Source organism: Dipodomys spectabilis, unplaced genomic scaffold (genome assembly GCF_019054845.1).
Source record: "Dipodomys spectabilis isolate Male_0828 unplaced genomic scaffold, ASM1905484v1 ptg001100l, whole genome shotgun sequence".
NCBI lineage: Eukaryota > Metazoa > Chordata > Mammalia > Rodentia > Heteromyidae > Dipodomys > Dipodomys spectabilis.
Window position 1 is genome coordinate 1,191 of NW_024871777.1, and position 5,255 is coordinate 6,445.

Below are 5,255 nucleotides of genomic sequence, written 5' to 3' on the forward strand. Positions count from 1 at the left end.
AGAACATTTTTTATATAGAAAGTGTAATTGATTTTCTTAAACTAGACAATTCCTCAAAAAAGTAAGTTCAAAAGAATTTTCATGAAATTTTAGAATCATGCATTTCTTACACAAGCACATATTTTTGATGTTGGTATAATTTGTGGAGGGGAAGGGAAAAATGTTTAAATAGGGATACAGGTAGACCCATTGCAACAATGAAAGGAACTTCACAACTTTGGCACCTCTACTACTGCCATACCTGCAGATTGTAATTTGATTGCTTATTTTGAGGTAGCATCACAATGCCTGGGCCTGCTTGGACTGTGGTCATCCTAACACAATCAAAATACATTGCACCCAGCAAATGGCTAGAGTTTCCTGAAACTTCTTTTTTTTTTTTTGTCTGGGCTTGCCTGGAACTGAAATTCTCTAATCTCTGTTTTCTAAGTAGATACTATTACAGGTTTGAGTCACTTTATCCAGTAAAAGTATACAATTTCAAGATATCTTGATATTGCCTATATTTGTGCTTAACATATATAGCTAACCTTAATTTCTCCCTCTTTTGTTTAATACTCTGAGTTGAAAACATTGACTTTCTTGCTATACATGGCTTTGTTTTGGGTGGAATCCCATCACAATCCAAAAAATCTCCCAAAAGTTTATGTCAAATCATGGAAAAGAAGGCTGCAGTTTGGGAAAAAAAAAACACTGATCCTTAACTTACATTTGCAGTATATTTATAGTGTTAGTCAATACTTTCTGAAGTATGAGAAGAGAAGGAAGACAGAAATGTGAAAGATGTCAGGTCTCTGCGGAATTTCTGTAGTTGTCACTTCATGTTATATTCTTCCTTAAAAATTGCTTTATTAAAACCCTCTGAGTGAATATTGGTTGGGCTGTTTGGTAACCTTACCCAAGATTTTAGAAGGCTGATGATTTGCTAAATAAAGGAATAATGAGAATGAGCACTGATATTGTCACAGAATGAGCCGACAAGGTTCATTGCTGAACAGCAAAAGAAAGCAGTTTCAAGTCCGATGATGCACATTGGAACATATACAGATAGATACATATATGTATACGTATACAAACACACGTGAAAAAGTATATATCCAGTAGAATATAGAGAGAAAGTTGGTGTGACAAGTATTAAACTATATCAAACTGGTTTCAGGAAAGGTAAAGTAAAATATCAATAGTTTAGCATAGATTTTGCATAGATTTGTAAAGGATGAAAATTCTTTCCTCATTTTATACTTTACAAATATCTTTAGTACATTTTAAGTTTTTTTTATATTGTAGTTGGAACATCTATATAATGCTGAGAATTGGAATTACATAAAGTATGCAATATGAATAGGCCAGCCAGTATAGGAAAGTTCATGAGATTCTTATTTCCAATTAACCACCAGGAGAAATGGAGTTCCAGTTCAGATTTTATGTAGAGCACTGGCCTTGAACACAAAAGCACCAGTCAGGCTGTGAGTTTAAGCCCTAGGATCTACAGAAACAAAAACACAAAATATAACTTGGAGTTAGATATTTTATAATGAAGCATTTTTATATACTCTACATTGTTAGAAAGACTAGATTTCTGTGATGTCTTTATAACCTATCATAATAAGTGATATTGTCCATTTATTAAGCAGAAAGGCTTACTCAGATTTATAAGTTTGAAGGTTTCAGTGTATGTTCAGTTGGTTTTATTGCTTTGGTGGCCTGTGACAAGACAATGTCAAGGTGAGGAGTATGTCAAAAAGAAATGTTTTTGATCTAGAATGATTAAAAGAGAAAAGAAAGTAGATGAGTGTGCATGTTCTCAGAGGTTTCACTCTGAAGAACTTAATCTCCAGAAGAACTATGCAGGTATTCTCCACAGTCTGGGAGGAAATGGAAAGTCATTTTTCTTTAACACATAGGTCTTTCTGGGGCATTCTAAATTCAAATGGCAACATCCTCACCAGTGATAACGAATTGTCCAGGGGGGGAAACAAATAGATATTGCTATAAATTCCAATCAGATCTCAGCAGACTAAATATTTTATGGAATTCCTATTAAAATACTTTCTTGCAGACTGACTGCGTCTTCATACTACATATTTGTATATCTGTATGTATGTGTGGATTTGAATAAACTAATATAGCAATGTGGCAAATTAAAGTATTAGTAAGGCCTTTCTCTTCTCATATCATGAAAGCCTGCCACAATTCTCAATCAAATCCCATTCAAGATTCAAATTTTAATGCTGTCCCAAAACTTCTGTATGCAAACCCAGGTACATTCACTTCATTTAAGACGGCAATGATATATGAAAATTTTAAGTCTTCCATGGAAAAAAATTGTATTAAGCGAAGTTAGCCAGGCCCAAAGAAACTTAGGTCCATTGTTTCCCTTAATTGCAATAGCTAGTATATGTCTGAGTCATGCAAAAAGTCAGATAAGTTGATGTTAGGGAAATGAAGCCTAATATATGTATTCAAATGTTTTTTTTTCTTTTAGGTAATTGTTTCTAACACATTTATAAGATTATTTCTTTGTTGCTTTGTATGTCCCTCTCCCATGGTATAACCCCTGCTTTCACTGTATTTGAGGTTGGTAAAATTTGTGAAGGGGAAGGGAAAAAAGAAATGTTTAAATAGGGGTACAAGTGGATACATTCCAACAATGAGATGTACAAGTCGTTATATGGAAAAACGAACTTTACAACTTTGGTGGGGGCGGGGATGAGGATTGGGTAGAGGAGCAGGGGAGGGAGGATGAGAAGGGATGGGAAGAGTAAACAAAGGAGGAGGCTACAGTGCTTGATAAGAAATGTACTCATTATCTTGCCCATGTAATTGTAACCCCTCTGTACAGTATTTTCACAAGAAAAAAAGAAAAAAAGCAAAATTTAAGTCTTCCAATTACGTTGTCACCAAGGAAACATGTACAATATTTCCTTAAAAAATATCTAGATTGTAGAACTTTAGCCAGAAAATTGAAGGAGTATACATTATAGGATTTAATTTAAATATTTAGTCACTGAAATGGATATTCTATATCCACAACTTAGAGCCCTTTCAAAATACATAATTGCAAACCTCATCTATTACCATCTTCTGTGAAGACAGTCCTTGCTGAAAACGAACCAGATGTGGTAAACCAATTAAAATGTACGCCATTGTCAAATGCTGTTGTTTTAAAGCATGGAAGTGATAGAACAATTAATGCCAGTGAACAGCTGGTTCTAAGGAGTATGGATAGTGATTACTTTGGACTCTAGGTGGAAAAATCCACAGATGTTTCAGATTGTGCTTCGTTTTGGCATTTGTGAGATATACTTTAAAAAGCACAATGAATGAAAGCATGTTGTTTTAGAAAGATTTTCTGACTGACAAACCAGGGAAAGAAAACTTATTGAAATATTTCAAATGAGAAGACAGACAATAGGGTGGGTAAGATGTGGTATGCAGCTTTAAATACAGACTGAAGCAAACCAAAGAATGGGAAAATTTTTTTCCTTAAAAGCTTTCTGGGTGTATTGTGCTATACACTATAATGATGAAATGATCATTTCTTTGGAAAAGTCATGAAAAAACATTGTCACCTGTTGAATTTCTTTATAAAGTGAATCTTAAATGACAAGAATGAAGAAATTTAAATATGTTAATAAAACATTATCAAGTATTACTTTAATTTTTGATTAAAAGTTAAAGCAAACCGGCAGACTACTAGTCCATTAACATTTATGTTTCCTGTCATATTTATTTTCCTTTTGTTCCTCTTTTTTGGGTGGTGATATTTTTTTTCAGAAAGGCAACCTAGTCTTAACCATTACCTACAAAATTTATGCTGTCATAGAATCAGAGTTTTTTTTTTATTAAATTAAGACAATAGTAGGCTCATTTTATGCCAAACCAAAACATAAACACCAAAAACATTTTTCACTAAAAAACCATTCATAAAAAATCATGAGGTGGAAAAGGCTCTGGAGGACAGGTCTAATCCAGGCGCCGGAGGAAAGGCTTAGGAAAACACCTGAACATGTGGCATCACAATGCAGCGCAGCCGGTGCAAAATGCAAGTATCCCTTACATGGGGTGCCCTGGAGGTTCCAATCCTGGGTGTCCACCTCCTTTGTGCCCACAACCTGTAAATCTGGCCATTCCTCCTGGTCCTGTTCCCTGGTGTCCCTTTCCTCCAGGACCTCCCCAGGGGAACCCAGCTTTCCCTCCATGTGGGCCCTCTTACCCTGTGCCACAGCCACAGTATCCAGGATACCAACCCTCAGGTCCTTACCCACCCCATGCCGACCACCTGCACCTGGCATGTGTCCTGTGAATCACCTGGCTCCTGGCATAGGCCCACGAGCCCCAATGGACAAGAAAACACTGAAGAAAATGAAGAAAACACATAAAAAGATGCACAAACACCACAAGCATGGCAAGCATTCCTCCTTTTCCTCCTTCTCTTCCAGCAGAGGCTCTGACTGAATTCAGGGCCTGGACCCTCCCCTCAAGTCTCACCAGTTTTGCTCTCATCAAGCTTCTGCTGTGGTGTTGTACTAGGGGGAAATTAGCGCTCTGATCCCCACCCCACCCTCATCTGAGCCTTACCCTGCTGTTCAGCCCTGACTGGCTAGGGAAATGGATAAAGTATTTCTGTGGGCTAGTAAAGACCATCTCCTTCCTGGTTGATCGATTTTTTGTTTTCTTTTTCTTTTTTTTTTGGTTCGAGACTGGGACTCCAGCTCAGTACCTAATGCTTTTACTCATTGGCTGGCACTCTACCAATTGAGCCGTGCCTCCAATATCAAGAGCTGAAGACTTTAACAGAGGAGCAGTTTCTTGAAGATGGTGAAACCTCTGAGCTAAATGCTGAAGACAAGTTTAAATTCTGTAAAATGTGATTTTTTTCCCTTCCATTTCCGTTTGTAATACGTGTGGTTGCTGGAAATTTCATTATGATAAAAAAAAAACTGTATTTTTTTATAAAGGTAGCATACTAGGATCATTTAGAGCTAGATATATTCCCAGTAGGCCTCTTAATGATTTCATTAACTGCAAGGCTGCCTTGATTCAAAGCAAGAGTCCATTTGGTTGATGAGCTTTCTGGAAATGTAATCTCTACTCCTTAGCTCAACATGCTAGCTCAGGTCCTACTCTCATTTTCCAATTCTCAGTCCAAATAAAGCTATTTTTTTCTGGTCAAAAAAAATCATGAGGATTTGGGGGAAGATGGAGGAGGAGAAGCTGGAGGGTAAACAAGCTCTTACATAGAAAGCAGTTTT

The 5,255-nt window shown here is 36.6% G+C and overlaps 1 pseudogene; it reads left to right on the forward strand.

Annotated features, from left to right (window-relative positions):
* The first annotated feature begins 4,009 nt into the window (after positions 1-4,009).
* Positions 4,010-4,458, forward strand: LOC122102955 (annotated as a pseudogene).
* The last annotated feature ends 797 nt before the right edge of the window (positions 4,459-5,255 follow it).